The sequence below is a fragment of the Bubalus bubalis genome, chromosome 3 (genome assembly GCF_019923935.1).
Source record: "Bubalus bubalis isolate 160015118507 breed Murrah chromosome 3, NDDB_SH_1, whole genome shotgun sequence".
Taxonomy (NCBI): domain Eukaryota; kingdom Metazoa; phylum Chordata; class Mammalia; order Artiodactyla; family Bovidae; genus Bubalus; species Bubalus bubalis.
In genome coordinates, this window is record NC_059159.1 from 34,574,552 (window position 1) to 34,593,613 (window position 19,062).

The 19,062-nt window shown below is 43.5% G+C and overlaps 1 protein-coding gene and 1 long non-coding RNA gene across 4 annotated transcripts in view; both read right to left on the minus strand.

The window, feature by feature from the left end:
• The window catches only part of NTN1 (netrin 1), a 202,816-nt gene that overhangs the window by 137,461 nt on the left and 46,293 nt on the right, over positions 1-19,062 (minus strand). The gene's annotated exons all lie outside the window — the stretch shown is intronic.
• LOC123332644 lies at positions 6,540-17,800 on the minus strand. Its single transcript, XR_006549578.2, has 2 exons — positions 10,904-17,800; positions 6,540-10,561 (listed from the first exon to the last, which is right to left on the minus strand). It is a non-coding gene; the product is annotated as an uncharacterized LOC123332644 (long non-coding RNA).

Here is a 19,062-nt window from a genome sequence, read left to right on the forward strand (position 1 = left end):
AGTTCAGATATTGACACATTGCTGAGTAGAAAAAGCAGGCTACTAAGGACTTCCCAGGTGAAGAAAGTGGTTAAGAATCCACCTTCCAATGCAGGGGACTGGGGTTCAATCCTGGTTAGGGAACTAAAATCCCACATGCCTTGGGGGAACTAAGTCCACACACTGCAAACTATAGAGCCCACGTGTCCTGGAGCCAGGGCACTGCAACTAAAACCTGACACAGCCAAAAATAAATAAATACATAGGTCACTAAATGACATGGAGTAAAATGTATGCAAAATTACACACAGCTAGATCTCTTGAAGAACTTTTATCAAAATGTTAGTGCTGATTAGTTCCAGGTGGAAAAGGATTACTCAGTAACTTTTTCATATTCATATTTTTCTACATTGTTTAATGTTAAAAAAATACAGATTACTTTAAATTCAGAAAAAAGCTATTCAACTCTTAAAACTATAATACACAGTAATTATTTTGCCTAATACATAGGCAAAGATATTTTAAAATAATAACTCAAATGACAATGAAAACATGACAACTCGAAACCTATGGGATGCAGTGACAGCAGCTCTAAGAGGGGAGTTTATAGCAATACAATCCTACCTCAAGAAACAAGAAACACGTCAAATAGACAACCTCACTTGACATCTAAAACAACTGGAAAAAGAAGAAGAACAACAACAAAAAAACCCAAAATTAGTAGAAGGAAAGAAATCATAAAGATCCGAGAAGAAATAAAGGGAAAAAGAAATGAAAGAAACAATAGTAAAGATTAATAGATTAATAAAACTAAAAGCTGTTTCTTTGAGAAGATAAACAAAATTGACAAGCCTTCAGCCAGACTCATCAAGAAAAAAAGAGAGAAGACTCAAATCAACAGAATTAGAAGTGAAAAAGGAGAGGTTACAACAGACAATGAAGAAATGCAAAGGATTATAAGAGACTATTATGAACAACTATATAACAATAAAATGGATAACTTGGAAGAAATGGACAGCTACTTAGAAAAGTTCAATCTTCCAAGACTGAACCAGGAAGAAATAGAAATTATGAACAACCCAATTACAAGCACTGAAATTGAAGCTGTGATCAAAAATCTCCCAAAAAACAAAAGCCCAGGACCAGACGGCTTCACAGGAGAATTCTATCAAACATTTAAAGAAGAGCTAATGCCTATCCCTCTAAAACTCTTTCAAAAAATTGCAGAGGAAGGAACACTTCCAAACTCATTCTATGAGGCCACCATCACCCTGATACCAAAACCAGACAAAGACAACACAAAAAAGAAAACTATAGGCCAATACCACTGATGAACATAGATGCAAAAATCCTCAACAAAATTTTAGCAAACAGAATTCAGCAACACATCAAAAAGCTCATACACCATGATCAAGTTGGGTTTATCCCAGGAATGCAAGGATTCTTTAATATATGCAAATCAATCAATGTGAAACACTGTATTACCAAATTGAAAGATAAAAACCATATGATAATCTCAACAGATGCAGAAAAAGCCTTTGAAAAAATTCAGCACCCATTTATGATTAAAACTCTTCAAAAAAATGGGCATAGAAGGAACCTACCTCAACATAGCAAAGGCCATATATGATAAGCCTACAGCAAACATTATTCTCAATGGTGAAAAAGTGAAAGCATTCCCCCTAAGATTAGGAACAAGACAAGGCTGTCCACTTTCATCACTATTATTCAACATAGTTCTGGAAGCCCTAGCTACAGCAATCAGAGAGAAAAAAGAAATAAAAGGAATCCAGATCAGAAAAGAAGAAGTAAAGCTCTCATTGTTTGCAGATGACATGATACTGTACATAGAAAACCCTAAAGATAGTATCAGAAAATTACTAGAGTTAATCAGTGAATTTAGCGAAGTTATAGGATACAAAATCAATACACAGAAATCACTTGCATTTCTATATACTAATAATGAAAAATCAGTGGCTACCCACTCCAGAAATTAAGGAATCAATCCCATTCACCACTGCAACAAAACGAATTAAATATCTAGGAATAAACTTACCTAAGGAGACAAAAGAACTGTACGTAGAAAATTAAAAGACACAAATGAAAGCAATCAAAGATGACATAAACAGATGGAGAGATAGTCCATGTTCCTGGATAGGAAGAATCAATACTGTGAAAATTACTATACTACCAAATGCAATCTACAGATTCAATGCAATCCCTATCAAACTACCAATGGCATTTTTCACAGAACCAGAACAAAAATTTCACAATTCATATGGAAACACAAAAGACCCCGAATAGCCAAAGCAGTCTTAAGAAAGAAGAATGGAACTGGAGGAATCAACCTTCCTGACCTCAGATTATACTACAAAGCTACAGTCATCAAGAGAGTATGGTACTGGCACAAAAATGGAAATATAGACCAATGGAACAAGATAGAAAGCCCAGAAATAAACCCATGCACCTATGGGTACCTTATTTTAGACAAAGGAGGCAAGAATATACAATGGGGCAAAGACAGCCTCTTCAATAAATTGTGCTGGGAAAACTGGACAGTTACATGTAAAAGAATGAAATTAGGACACTTCCTAACACCATACACAAAGATAAACTCAAAATGGATTAATGACCTAAATGTAAGACCAGAAACTATAGAACTCTTAGAGGGAAAACAGAGGCAGAACACTCGATGACAGAAATCAAAGAAAGATCCTCTGTGATCCACCTCCTAGAGTAATGGAAATAAAAGTAAACAAGTGGGACCTAATTAAACTTAAAAGCTTTTGCACAGCAAAGGAAACTATAAGCAAGGTGAAAAGACAACCCTCAGAATGGGAGAAAATAATAGCAAATGAAACAACCAACAAAGAATTAATTTCCAAATATGTAAGTAGCTCATACAACTCAGGAGGTTCCCTGATAGCTCAGTTGTAAAGAATCTGCTTGCAATGCAGGAGACCCTGGTTCAATCCCTAGGTCGGGGAGATCCACTGGAGAAAGGATAGGCTAGCCACTCCAGTATTCTTGGGCTTCCCTTGTGGCATAGCTGGTAAAGAATCTGCCTGCAATGCGGGAGACCTGGGTTCGATCCCTGGGCTGGGAAGATCCTCTGGAGAAGGGAAAGGCTACCCACTCCAGTATTCTGGCCTGGAGAATTCCACAGACTGTATAGTCCATGCGGTCACAAAGAGTCAGACACAACTGAGCAACTTTCACTTTTTCATACAACTCAAGGCCAGAAAAACAAACAACCCAATCAAAAAGTGGGGAAAAGAAACAGACATTTCTCCAAAGAAGACATACACATAGCTAACAAACACATGAAAAGATGCTCAACATCATTTATTATTAGAGAAATGCAAATCAAAACTACAATGAGATATCACCTCACACAGGTCAGAGGCCACCATCATCAAAAAGTCTACAAACAATAAATGCTGGAGAAGGTATGGAGAAAAGGGAACCCTCTTGCACAGTTAGTGGGAATGTAAATTGATACAGCCACTATGGAAGACGGTATGGAGATTCCTTGAAAAACTAGGAATAAAACCACCATATGGCCCAGCAATCCCACTCCTAGGCATATACCTTGAGGAAAATAAAACTGAAAAAGACACATGTATCCCGTTGTTCATTGCAACACTATTTACAATAGCTAGAACATGGAAGCAACCTCGATGTCCATCCACAGATGAATGGATAAAGAAGTTGTGGTACACATACACAATGGAATATTACTCAGCCATTAAAAGGAACGTATTTGAGTCAGTTCTGATGAGGTGGATCAACCTAGAACCTATTACACAGAGTGAAGTGAGTCAGAGAAAGATAAATATCATATTCTAACACATATATACGGAATCTAGAAAAATGGTACTGAAGAATTCATTTACAGGGCAGCAATGGAGAAACAGACATAGAGAATAGACTTATGGACATGGGGAGAGGGGAGGAGAGGGTTAGATATATGGAAAGAGTAACAGGGAAACTTACATTACCATATGTAAAATAGATAGCCAGTGGGAATTTGCTGTATGGCTCAGGAAACTCAAACAGGGATTCTGTATCAATCTATAGGGGTGGGATGGGGCCAGAGATGGGAGGGAGGTTCAAAAGGGAGGGAATCTATGTATACCTATGACTGATTCATGTTGAGGTTTGACAGAAAACAACAAAATTCTGTAAAGCGATTATCCTTCAATAAAAAAAAAATTTAAAAAAAAAAACTTCAAAAATAATAATAACTGCTATGGGTAAGAGATTAAGGCATTCTTGGATATATATATGCAAGAAGATGTGAGATATATATATATATGTGATATATATATATTTCAATATTACATAATGAAATATTACTCAGCCATTAAAAAAATGAAGTAATGCCCTTTGCAGCAACATGGATGGACCTAGAGATTATTATACAAAGTGAAGTAAGCCAGACAGAGAAAGACAAATATCATATGATGTCACTTATATGTGAAATCTAAAAAAATATATATATACACAAATGAACTTATTTACAAAACAAAAAGAGACTCACAGATATAGAAAACAACTTGATGGTTACCAAAGGGAAAGAGGTGGGAAAGGGACAAATTAGGAGATTGAGATTAACCTATACACACTACTATCTAGAAAATATTAATAGATAACCAACAAGGACCTAATACACATACAGCACAAAGAAATATACTCCCTATTTTGTAATAACCTATAAGGGAAAAGAATCTGAAAAAAATCATATATATGTGTGTGTATATATGTACACATATATGTATAACTGAATCATTGTGTTACACACCTGAAACTAATGTGCTACTGTAAATAAACTATACGTCAGGAAAAAAATTTTAAGATTTTAAGACATCCTCATATGTTTCTGGTAGAACTATGATTGGTTTGATCATTTTAGAGAGCAAATTTAAATTTAAAATATTCTTATCCTTTGGCCCAGAAATTTCACCTCTAGGAATTTATTATAAGGAAATTAGGAATTTACACAAGTATACAACTAAGATATCCACTGTAGAATCTTTTCAAAGAAAGGAAGAAAGGGAAAACCTGGTTGTCACAAAGCAAGATTATATGAGACTACTGACATAAGGCTATGGTTTTTCCAGTGGTCATGTATGGATGTGAGAGTTGGACTGTGAAGAAAGCTGAGCGCCAAAGAATTGATGCTTTTGAACTGTGGTGTTGGAGAAGACTCTTGAGAGTCCCTTGGACGGCAAGGAGGTCCAACCAGTCCATCCTAAAGGAGATCAGTCCTGGGTGTTCATTGGAAGGACTGATGCTAAAGCTGAAACTCCAATACTCTGGCCACCTCATGTGAAGAGTTGACTCATTGGAAAAGACTCTGACGCTGGGGGGGATTGGGGGCAGGAGGAGAAGGGGATGACGGAGGATGAGATGGCTGGATGGCATCAATGACTCGATGGACGTGAGTTTGAGTGAACTCCAGGAGTTGATGATGAACAGGGAGGCCTGACGTGCTGCCATTCATGGGGTCACAAAGAGTCGGACACGACTGAGCGACTGAACTGAACTGAACTGAAATAATCTTACAAAATATCTATTAACATGGAAAATATTTCCAATTAAGCAATTAAAAAGCCCCAACTACAAAACAGTATGTATAATTGCATTCCACTTCAAGATTAATGTATAAAGGAATAGGAAGAAATACCAGAAAAATATATGCCAAAATGTTGTTTTTTCTCTAGATAATAGGATTTCAGATTCTTTTTTCTGTATTTTCTTAAATTTCTCCAATTAGTACTCATTGCTTTTAGAATAAGAAAGAAATGAGCATTAGTGGTCAACAAAAGCTATCCCGCCAGATGGAAAAGTGAGAGAAGAACTGCTCATCAATCTGAAAACCTTCATCTCCCCCACGACCTTGATCTCCAGCAGCATCTCAGTAACCTCCCTGGTCCACATCCCAGGGATGGATGCTGCTTATTTTCTCCATGTGCAGGTGTGGCTGGAAACACACAGCATCATCTCCCGACTTGCTCCAGCCCAGGTCCTGTGAAGACATCTTCCTGCCCCAGGGTCCTCATAGATGCGATTCCTGCCTGATGCTCCGGCTCCACCCCAGTCTGTTTGCACCTGCTGCATCAAGTAGGATGCTCTGCAATGATTCTTCTCACATCCTTTAGGACCTACTCCACAGCTTCCCCTGCATCCCTCACTCCTCCAAGCTCAGCTCACTGTGATAACAACTCTTCAGCCGCATAGGTGCCTCCCAGGGTACCCAGCTGCATCGCTGGGGATACTGCATGGCCACATAAGGCTCGCCTTGCCCATGCACGATGTTGATGAAACTGAATGAACATAAGGGACAGCTATAGTGGATGCAGGTCACATCCTCATCGGGCCAGGTGGCATCAACTTGACCTTTGGGGATGGGAGTGGGAGGAATCATTTAACTGGCAAACTCAGAAGTGAACAATGGCAAGTGACAATAAAAAAATGAGTAAAACATCCATCTCATAGCCAAATAAACAAAACAAAATATGTAAGATCTATTTACTTTGCTCGACAGACTTGTTAGACTCTCATTCAGAACCTATTTATTCTCAGTTTACATTCAATGTTGAATAGTTCATCTATTTCCTTTCTTGATGAGGTCAGAGTAAGTTGATTAGGAGCAGAAAATCAATAAAGGAGAGAAGAGGCTTATATTATTACAGATGTTCACTAGCTGTTTTTGGTATAGCAAAAGACTGGGAAAATCTAGGTACATCGGGGACCATATAAATAAATTATATCACCTGCATTCAATGGCATAGTAAAGAATCCATATGTGCTGATTTGGAATTACTGTCACAACATATTAAGTAAAACATGCACTTAACTGTATGAATACCATGCTTCTATTTATGTTTAAAATACAAAGATATGTATCCATATATCTCCTGGTACACACATCAAACCAATCTGCAAGGATACAAAACATTGCCTTTTTTGGAGTGAATAAGCATTTGGTATGAGAGGGAGACACTTTTTACTGCAGTGTTTAAAATTTTTGCTTTTGAATTTTTACTTATGCAGTGCTTGGAATGTTTTCCACGCTCATGGATTATGACTTCAATTAAAACAATGGTTTAAAAAAAGAAAGAAGGGGCGAGGGATAACTTTTGGAAGTATACCCAGTGACAACAGAAATAATTGATAACAGACCGCTTGGGAACAAGGGAAGAGATCCAAGGAAAGTTTCAGTAAGTCAATAAAGCAAAAGAAAGAGAAAGAAGATCAAAGAAAAACAGAAGTTTGGGACTCACAAGTCAGGTAGATACGTAAGATCCATGGATCCCAGGGGAGATTACTATTACAGGATGATTTTTAATTATTACTAACAATGCCTCTCAAACACCAAAAGAAGATTAGGTTGCACTTAACACAAAGGGGGCAGAGAAATTTGAAACACAGGAGACATTCCCACTTATTTCAGAATTAAGACGAGGACATCTGCTGTCATCCTGACTATTTAACGTTGTTTTGGCTAGTGCAGCCAATGCAACAAGACAAGAAAAGAGACTGAACAGCACAAATGCTGTAAAGAAAGAGACAAAAGACGCCAGAGACAAAAGACAAAAGATGCTCAGTAGTAAAGAAGCCGCCTACAACGCAGGAGATGTTGGCTCGATCCCTGGGTTGGGAAGATCCCCTGGAGGAGGAAATGACAACCCACTCTGGTATTCTTGCCTGGGAAACCCCATGGACAGAGGAGCCTGGCAGGCTACAGCCCATAGGTGCCATGATGATTCACCCATAAAACCCAGAAGAGAGACCCTCTGTTCAGTGAACAGACTAATTACTATATAAACATATGAAAATCAATCTTTTTATATATTCCAACAGCCAACAGCTAGAAAACAACTGAAAATTGATACCGTTCACCTTTCCTGCAAACAATTCACCATACCCAAGGATACATTTAAGAAATGCACAGGGACCTATGTGAGGAAACTATGTGAACAGCTGACAGACAGACTGAAGTTCCAGAGGAGACCCAATATTACAAAGATGCCAATTCCCTCAGCATCCGTCTATAAACTTAATGCAATTTCAATCAGAATCACAGAGGAATTTTTTTTCCCAAGTTGACCAAATCATTCTAAAGTTCATTTGGAAATAAAATGCAAGAGCACAGCCAAGAAATTTTGTAATCACGGGAACCATGCCCTAAAATAATTAAAATATTAAAACAGTGTGGAACTGGCAAAAGAACATAGATTCCTATCATTGGACAGAAAAGTCCAGAAACAGAACCAAGAGTATGCGAGAATTAACACACGACAAAGGCAACACACTGAAGCAACGGGAAAAGGACAACGTCGGGCTAATGGAAGGCTGGATTCTTTACCTCACATTAGACATCTGATCATTTAGGAATGGATTCAACATTTAATCCATTAAACTTTTTTTTTTAAATCCATGTGAAAAATTAAGCTATAGAAGTGCTATAATAAACTAAAATGTAGATGAGTATCTATAACATAGTAGGTTGCTAAGAATGACACCAAAGACAGCAGTTAAAAAGAAAACACTTAGACATATCTCTACAAGGAAATAAAAAGCTTTTTTTTAGTATCCACAAGTACCAAAAACCAAACTTAGAGCCAAAGGGCAAACTGGAGTAAAACTGTTTGCAATCGATATAACAAACAATTTACATTTTTGATACACAAAGTTTCTTACAAATGAATAAGACAATATTAATCCCCCACGGAAAAAATACACAAAGGCCATGAGTAAGCAATTCCCCAAAGAAGAAACACAAATGGCTAACAGACATAGAAATAAAAAATGTTCAAAGAAAGGCATACTTTTTAAACCAAGATGCTGCTTTTCACCGTTCAGATTGACAAAGATATTTTTAAACAACGATACTCAGCGTCAGTGAGGGTATGGGGAAAACCTCTTCGGTGCTGTTGATGAAAATATGAACAACTAAGCAAAACAAATCTGACAAGCAATTTGCCAATACAAGTAAAAGACTCCAAAAGATTAAACAATGTGCACACCCTCTAACCCACCAACTGTGGTTGTAAGAATCTATACCAAAGAAAGAATAAACTAATGTACAAAGGTATGGCTCCAAGGATGCACTTTCCAGGTGGCTCAGTGGTAAAGAATCCGCCTGTCAATGCAAGAGACTTGGGTTTGATCCCTGGATCAGGAAGATCCCCTGGAGGAGGAAATGGCAACCCATTCCAGTATTTCTGCCTGGGAAACTCCAAGGACAGAGGAGCCGGGAGGGCTACAGTCCACGGGGTTGCAAAAGAGTCAGACATGACTTAGTGACTAAACAACCACCACTGTGCATTACATGTACTGTTGGTAACGGTAAAACGGGAAAGGTAGCAGGTAGCTGGCTGGATTCTATGGCATATTCATGTGCTAAAATGCTAAAATCATGAAAATCTGCAGCCAGAGTCAAGATAGCAGTAGGTTTGAAAAAAGCAAGTTATGAAATAGTTTGTGTTTGAATATAAAATCCTGTCTTTGGAAACTGAATGTGTTAATAAATGAAACAGAAGTACAGGTACTACAATGTACACAGATATGCTGGTGATTTACTTAGAGAGTGGTCTAATTCACAGAGACAGAAAGGAGAGTGGTGGATGCCAGGGGCTGGGGAGGGGAATGGGGAGTGTTAACGAGGACAGAGTTCCTGCTTGGGGGAATGACAAAACTTCTGGAGCGAGACAGAGGTGATTGCTACAGAGCGATGTGAATGTCCTCAACACTACTGAAAAGCATACTTTAAAACAGGGAAGATGGTAAATTTTATGTGATGTGTATTTTACAATTCTTTAAAAAAAATTAAAAAGTTTGATGTACAGCCTATGGAAAAATCCGAATGAACTTTGTGGCCAACCCAATAGTTAAACTTTTAAAGTCTGGGGGAGGCGCTTCCGTGCTTTAGAAAAACCGCTTAGGAAGAACAGCTCACGCTCTGATAATGCCAAATAAAGGAGGTGTTATTATAGAAAGTGAGACATAACCAACACTCCAGAGACCTTTCATTTGGCACCGCTGACTCCTCTGCCTGGCATCCAGTGCCCTGCTGGGGCTGGAGTTTTTTTCTCAACCCCCCTCCCTGAAGTCAGCCCTGCCCCGCTGGACTGGGGCTGAGAGGTCCCACTAGAGAGTGGGAACCCCTGCCCCCTTTCCTGCAGCAGCCTCAGGATGGGCAACCCTCCCCCAAAGATGGGCAAGCGCCCCCCATCTCCACCCCCGTTGTGGCCCCAAGCCTCCTCCAGGCCCCGCCAGCCTCCCTGCCCCCTTCTCTTGGCTCCCAGTCCATAGTAGCATTTGACTTTCTAATTCTTCCCTCCTCACAACAAAAAGCTAAATGTTCCCCAGGCACTTGGCCTGGTTTCTGTCCCCGGGCAGAGATGGCCGGAGAAGGCAGGCAGCAAGAAGCCAGTCCCAGCAAGTTCCCGAGAGCAGCTGCCTCGAACACCATCCGGCTTCATAAACCAGCACCAGATTGGCCCATCTTCCTGCTCAACAGCTGGAGACGTGAAGCGACTTCCTTGCTCAGGGACCCACAGTGAGTCCTGCCCTGCTTGGGGAATTGAGAGAAATCAAGTCAGCCCAGGGGAGCAGCCCCAAGGTTCCCATGAGGAGACGAAGCAGCGCCTGAAGTTGGGAAGAGGCAGGTGTCACCCCCATCCTCTGCTCATGACCCTACCGGGTCCTGGTGCCCCGGCCTGTCCCCGCCGTGTCCTCAAGTGCCCATCTCCTCTCCAGGCCCCAAAAGGATGGGCGGGCACATGGGCTGTAGGACTTCTCGGCACAGAAGGGAGCAGTATTCGTTTTGCTTAGTAACTAGTGGCTGTGTCCAGATACTTTGTTAGAGTTTAAAAAAAAAAAAATCTTTTTGGCCACTCTAACAAGTGCTCACCAGAAACAGCAAGAGGCTGGTGGTAGGAGCCAGATCCTAAAAGGGAGATGAAACCCCTCGACTGGAAAAAGACGATCACAGGAGAGTGGCTTGCAGCTGTGCACACAGGCCCCGTCTCCAGTCCCTGTGGCGTTGGAGATGAGTAGAGGGAAAGGATCCCAGTGTGGCTGAGGCAGGGGGCTGACACAGCAGGGCTTCTCAAAGGGGGGCGATTAACACTTAGGGTCAATCAGCAGCATGCAACCCACCTGGGAACCGGAAGGAGAAGCATTTGAGAAAGATTTAGACGAAACTTTTATTACAGTGACAAGGAGTTAACCCTCATCAGGACTGGCTGCAGCAATGTGTTCATCAAGGCATAAAACGTAGAAACCAGAGAGGAACCAAAATACATGTGTTCATTCAATGATAGAGAATGGGGAGTGCAAACCGGGCTCCTCAAGCCTGGTTCTCAGTCCTCTGCGATGGAGAACAGCCTGTCTCCTGGCCTCGGGCGCCCTGACTCCATGTCCGTCACCACCATTTGGGGGTGGGGGGGTCACCCAGGAGCCAGTCATGGGGCTTGTGGAGAAATTAAGTGGTAAACCCAACCGTTTAAAATAATTCAGATGCACCACGCGCTGCAGGGTGAACAGGTGTGAGAGAGGGTTTTTGTGACGGCTGGGCACACAGAACCTGGAGAGAGGTTGTTTCTCTGGATTTGAGATCGTTTAAACTCTTGGAAGGACCAGAACAGATTTGCAACCCCAAGGTCCTCCACTCTGCTCCCAGCCAGCTCGGAAACAGTCACCAGGACTCAGCCAAGCTGCCAGCCAGGTCTGAAAACCTAAAACCCACAAAGAGGGTTAACCAAAGCAGAAAAAGCCTCCATCTGTGACATTGAATGTGGTCCAGGCTTCCAGGCCCACCCTGAGGTCTCCATCCTTAAATGTGGCACCCCTCCCCAGAAGTTAGAGAGGGGTCCAACCAGGAGTCTGTCCACCCATCTGTCTGGGGGCACCTACCTACATGGTAAATGGGGGTGCTGGGATCTCCAGAGAGCCTCCGAGGACTTCTACAGACAACCCCTTTTTCTCAAAAGGGAGGCTGAGGCCCAGAGAGTGGAAGGGTTGACCCAGTATTTCCCAGTAAGCCAGGAATATAGCCAGTCTGGACCCAGAACTCATGAACCCGACTCACTAGGGATCCCTCCAAATCTTCAAGGGCAGGATGATGGGGAGTTTCAAGTGGTAGAACATGTGGCTTTTGAGGCTGGCCTGCAGATGGATACCCACCTGGGCGCCTTCGGGGCCCCCTCGGCTCAGCCTTTGGCTGTCCCCTCTCCCCCTGCCTCCCACTGTTCAGCATGAACGATGCCAGGCTGATGGAGCTGGGTTCCTGCTCACTCACCTAGTGTGCTGTGCCACACTGGGCTCCAGACATGGCAGCCCCAACACCCCCTCCCGGGTTCATACAAAGTGAGGCAAAGCCATGCTGCAACCTCAGAGGAGGAGGGGACAATGGCAGAGAACAAGGGAAAAGGGGCTTTGTGTAGCCTCCTGGTGCATCTGGGGCTGCTACTCCTGCTCCTGGGCAGAAGGTGCGTTCCCTGGGGCAGGATGCCCAAGGAGTGTCCTTATTACCTGGGACGTCGGGGACTCCTCTGGCTGCTTCTGGGCCAGACTCTTCAGCCTTGAGAGGAGTGGATCTGATGGACTGCCCTGTCCCTGGACCAGGTTCGAGGGTCAAGAGACCATGGCATAGGAGAAGCTTGGGAGATCTCGGCTCTAAACCCTACTATTCCCCACCCTCAAAACTGTCAGCGCTATAGGAAGCATAAGTCTGGCTCAATGTGGACCCTTTCCTCAGCCTTCACGAAGAAGTGACATAAAAGGCCAGTGCTATGGTTTCCTGCATCAGATGAATCCATTGGAAAGTTTATTGGGCCAACGGGCACTGGCCCAGAGCCCCACACAGAGGGAGGGGGTCACTGCCCCGAGGAAGGAAAGTGGTGACTGGGCCTCCCCAGCAAGGGGAAGGATGCCCAGAGGGACTCTGAGAATGACCACCTGCTCAGAGGGTGATCCCCTTTTTCCAGCCCCAGGACTCTCATGTGTGGGAGGTAGGTGACTTCAGACAGCCCCTGCCCCAGTCTCCCCATCCTCCACTTTGTGACCAGGGTGGTCCTTCCACAGCTTTACAAAACAGCTGTGGCTCCCTCTTGTTTAAAATGCTTCAGTATCTTCCTCCTGATGGCATTAGACAAAGTCCAAACACAAGACATGGCCAAGAAGGGCTTGGGGACTGGACCCTGCCATTCGTCCAGCCCCATCTCTCAGCCAGCCACATAAGAGTTTCTGTGGGCCCTCACTGACCCCAGCTCTCTGTCACCTCTGCACCATGCCACGGACCCCCTCTCCCTGGAATGCTCCCCACCTGGCCAACGCCCACTCGTCCTCCGAGCACGGATGGTAAGATGAAGCCCCAAGGCAGACAGCCTGAGCCTGAAACTGACAAACTTACTGTGATCAAACTGCCTAACTTGCATGGGCCTCGTTTTCTTCACCTCTTAAGTGAGAATAATAACTTTCAAGCATGATGTTAGGCACAAAATGGGACAACGCATGCAAAGAGCACAGTGCCAGGCACACAGCGGGTAACCAATGAATGCCAGCTACCATGGTGATGGTGATGGACAATGATGGTGATGCTGGTGATGCTGACGACAGCGACGGCAATGTTCTGTTTCAAGATGCTTTCACTTCGTCCAGGAAGTCTCCCCTGATCCTGCCCCACACATCTGGGCCAGGTGCCTCTTCTTCCTACTTCCTCAGCGCTTGTTCTAACCCTCCTGTAACACTGACCACCCCCTCCTGGAACCGCTGGTGTGCATGCCCCGCTAGAGTGTCACTCCCTCGAGGGCAGGACCCATATGGTGGTCTCCACTGTATCCCCAAATAGTAACCGAATGATTTTAAAGCTTGTTTATGGAGGTACCATGATGACTTATCTCCCTACACCTACTTTCTCTTGCTACATTAAAAAAATACAAATAGCCCTCATAAAAAGAATAAGAAAAAGAGTGATCTTTTAAATGAACACAAATGGGATGCTACCTGGTTTTTATGAAGTGGTTTTAATAAACAGCAGAAATCCATCTTATGTAGGCTCTAGTGAAAATGTTAATCGCTCAGTCGTGTCTGGCTTTTTGCGACCCCGTGGACTGTAGCCCACCAGGTCCCTCTGTCCACGGAATTCTCCAGGCAAGAACACTGGAGTGGGTTGCTATTGCCTTCTCCAGGGGAGCTTCCCGACGCAGGGATTGAACCCGGGTCTCCTGCACTACAGGCAGATTCTTTACCATCTGGGCCACCAGGGAAGCCCAGGCTCTATCACTAAATGCAAAAAGCCATCTGGAAGATTCTTACAAGGAGCCCTGACTTGGATACCCCATACTCGGTATCAGTGAGACCCAGGAAAGAGAGTGGTTAGAAGAGCTGACAGTTCTTCCCGAGTGGGTACCACTGTCTCCCCACTGGAATGTGAGTTCCCAAGGACTGAGCTTGTCTGGTTTTTCACTGCTGACTCCTCAGTACCTGGAACAGAGAGTAGGCACTCCACACCTATTTGTTGACTGATTGAACACAGCCCAAATGGCAGCTCTTTTTTAAAAAATTACTTATTTATTTATCTATTTGGCTGCCTCAGCGCTCATTTGTGGCATGTGGGCTTTGTTGCATCATGTGGGATCTTTAGTTACAGCACACAGACTTAGTTGCTCCGTGGTATGTGGGATCTTCATTCCCCAACCAGGGATCAGACACACATTCCCTGCATTGCCAGGCAGATTCTTAATCACTGGACCATCAGGGAAGTACCCAGCAGCTCCCTTTTGAGCACCCAACTATGTGTGAGGGTCACACAGCTCTTCCCTCTCACATGTTTCCACAGCACCCTGGTACAAGCAGCCACGCTGCTCTAAGTATTAGAAGGAAGCATTAATGTGCAAAGAATAAGACCAAAGCCACAGACGCCCACAGGAATCCTGGGGAATGAGCTGCAGGACATTTAGAAGTCTCCTTCCACCAGAACATCCCTGGTGGTCCAGTGACTGAGACTGCAAGTTCCCAATGGAGGGGGCCCGAGTTCGATCCCTGGTCAGAGAACTGGATTCCACGTGCTGCAGCTAAGAGTTCCCAGGCCTGCCACGAAAGACCCCGAATGCCACAATGAAGATCAAAGATCCCACATGCCGCAACTAAAGACCAGGCACAGCCAAATAAATACATATTTTTAAAAAAGAAGAAAGTCTCTTCCTACCGACAGTCTGTATCATGGCAGGAAGAGGATTCAGTGGTCCAGGGATGCTGCTCCCCAGATGGAAATCTCCGGAACTCCCCGCTCCCTCAAGGGCCAGCCTGTGATAGCATCTTGTGAAAGCAACACTCCAGTGGCTGTTTCCACACTAGAATGATGACAGTTTGGGGTGTGGGCTTCCCCTCCCACAAAATGACGAGACAAAACAGTTTCTTCTCATTCGAATCATCCTGTGCCTTTGTGGAAATGTTCTCTTGCTATTCCCGGCACGATCACGGAAGCCACAAGTACATCTCATCTCGTGCAACACAGATGCTCCCAAAACGGTAACAATTTCATGTTGCTATAAAACCTTACCCTTTCAAAAAATGTATGCAGTGAGCTTTCCATTTAAAGAAGTGCTGTTAGGAATCTACACATAAAAGTGGACTGTCACCACTCTTGTATGTGCTCTTTAAACCTGGATTCCACACCCCTTCCCCAGCCTAGAGCTCTGTATCAGCCACTCTGCAGTTCCTCAACGCGCCTCAAAAAGACAACGGCCCAGAAGCCAATGAAGTATTCCACACATACATGTCACCCCCATAGGAAGCAAGGGCTCTCATCTCCATGGCAGCTGAGATTCTCCATGTGCCAAGTAACAGAAAACTGAACTCAAAAGGCTTAAGAGAATGCTATGGGTCCATGTAACCGAAAGGCTGTGGGGTAGAGCTGGTCTCATTCAGGGATGTCATCAAGGACTGTTTTCCTCCATCTGTTCCTTTGACCTTTGTGACATCAGTATCATCATCCCTGGGTGGGTTTCTCTCTGGTGGTAAAAAGGGTGCAGCCATTCTAGGCTTCGCATCCACACACCACACCTTCCAAGGTAAGAGGGCTGGAATCTCTCTCCAGAAAAGGATAGGAGATTCCAGAATCTCCTCCAGAAGAGGATAGGAGAATCAGCAGTACTTTATTTTACAAATGTCTCCAGTCAATGTGTTCTCATGCCTCATTAAGCCAAACTAGGCCACCTGTATGCCCCTGAACCAATTCCTGTAGTCAGAGAAATTCTGTATATTGATGGATCACATCCATAGAAAGAAAGATGGAGTCGCCCAGATTGGATTTGACAACTCATGGACAATATCCCCGTGGCCACATGGCTGTACAGGGAGGAGGAGGGATGGACAGGAACTGGGGAGACGGTCAGTGACTGAAGATGACATTAGCTTCCATGGGCAGCCACATTCCATGGGTGACTCGACATAAACCTTTCATTCTACTGAAATCCTGTCTCCCAGATAACAGAAGTATTTATCACAAGGTAAGGGTGCCATTCATTTTTTTGGATCTATGGCAAAGACTTTAGATTTCTATCCCAGATTTGTCATCTGATTAGGTTGTCTCAGTTGATAGTCATCCAAACTTGAAACAGAAAACCCCTCCTGACCCATCTTGATGCTGTGCACTAGCCAGCGTAGCTTACGCTTTGCAGCCCTTTGTAGCTTACCCTCTGTGCAGCCCTTCAACCACTGTCCAAGGTGAGCACTGCTCATGGTGGTTGAGCTCTCAACAGCCAAATGTGCAGGCTTTCGTCCCACTGAGAACAGCCAGAGAAGGGCCCTTGTTTCTATGAAACCTCCACTGGAAAGCCTCAAAAAAAGTAAGCCGCTAAATTTTCAAAAGAAGGGCTGTCAACGGAGCTGTGGAGGAGCTATATGGAAAGGACCCGGGAGAGGTTATAAAAAACAGGAGATGCTGAACCCAGATAACTTCCCAAGCTTCTCTAAGGAATCACTTCACTTTAATGAAACTGAAGATGATGTACCGCGGGCAAGGTTCATGCAAGAAAGAACACAGAACCAGCAGACGCACACTCAAAGAAAATGCCTTGGCCCCGCATCAAAAGCTTGGCAGACAGATGCACATCTACATGTCTGAAGTTAAAATCAAATATTTAAATGTTTATCTGACTTATTTGATTATCCAGCCAACTCTGGCCTTCCCACCCCCACCCCGGCTTCCTGCCATTCATAACTTAACTGGCCTGTCATTCATCTTCTCCCCAAAGGAGTAAAAACATTGAGAAAGGCAAGCTGAGCCTAGAACTCGGTGCCAGCACGTCTGCTTCCTCGCTGACGTGATGGAAGGAGATGCTTTATAACCAAGAGTGTGGGTGTGGAGCCGGTGGGATTTGACGGGATCAGGGCAGGCAGGGAAAGAGACTAGTGGGGGGAAGGGCAGTCACATCTCCAGGTGAGCAGAGCTTGGGTGTTGGCAGTGTGAGAGGAGAGGAATAGGTGCAGAAGGACGTTACAAAAAGATAATCAACAAGATAGGGAGATTGCTTGAGAGGTCATAGACCAAGATGGCGTTCCTGGGTGACTCTCAACAGCATAAACAGAGAAGACCATAGAGGAAGTACATTTTGGTTTATGGATGAGATCTCAAATGTTCCAAGTTTGAGATAGCAATATTGTATGTTTCAAGGAAAACCTTGATTCATGGACCTAACATTCCAGGTTCCTATGTAATATTGTTCTTTACAACATTGGACTTTACCTCCAACGAAAAAAGCTAGCAGAGGTGATGGAATTTCACTTGAGCTATTTCAAATCCTAAAAGATGATGCTATTAAAGTGCTGCACTCAATTTGACAACAAATTTGGAAAACTCAGCAGTGGCCACAGGATTGGAAAAGATCAGTTTTCATTCCAAACCCAAAGAAAGGCAAGGCCAAAGAATGTTCAAACTACCACACAGCTGCACTCATCTCACATGCTAGCAAAGCTCAAAATTCTCCAAGCCAGGATTCAACAGTATGTGAACCATGAACTTCCAGATGTTCAAGCTGGATTTAGAAAAGGCAGAGGAACCAGAGATCAGATTACCAACATCCGTTGGATCATCGAAAAAGCAGGAGAGTTCCAGAAAAACATCTACCTCTGCTTTATTGACTATGCCAAAGCCTTTGATTGTGTGGATCACAACAAACTGTGGAAAATTCTTAAAGAGATGGAAATACCAGACCATCTTGCCTACCTCCTGAGAAATCTGAATGCAGGTCAAGAAGCAACAGTTAGAACTGGACATGGAACAACTGACTGGGGAAAGGCTGTATATTTTCACCCTGCTTATTTAACTTCTATGCAGAGTACATCACGCAAAATGCCAGGCTGGATAAAACAGAAGGTGGAATCAAGATTGCTGGGAGAAATATCAATAACCTCAGATATGCAGATGACACCACCCTTATGGCAGAAAGTGAAGAAGAACTAAAGAGCCTCTTGATGAAAGTGAAATAGGAGAGTGAAAAAGTTGGCTTAAAACTAAACATTCAGAAAACTAAAATCATGGCATCTGGTCCCATCACTTCATGGCAAATAGATGAGGAAACAATGGAAACAGCGACAGACTTTATTTTTTTTGGCTCCAACATCACTGCAGATGGTGATTGCAGCCATGAAATTAAAAGACGCCTGCTCCTTGGAAGGAAAGCTATGACCAAACTAGGCAGCATATTAAAAAGCAGAGATATTACTTTGCCAACAAAGGCCCATCTAGTCAAGGCTATGATTTTTCCAGTAGTCATGTATGGCTGTGAGAGTTGGACTATAACGAAAGCTGAGTGCCGAAGATTTGATGCTTTTGAACTGTGGTATTGGAGAAGACTCTTGAGAGTCCCTTGGACTGCAAGGAGATTCAACCAGTCCATCCTAAAGGAAATCAGTCCTGAATATTCATTGGAAGAACTGATGCTAAAGCTGAAACTCCAATACTTTGGCCACCTGACACAAAGAACTGACTCCTTGGAAAAGACTCTGATGCTGGGAAAGATTGAAGGCGGGAGGAGAAGGGGATGACAGAGGATGAGATGGTTG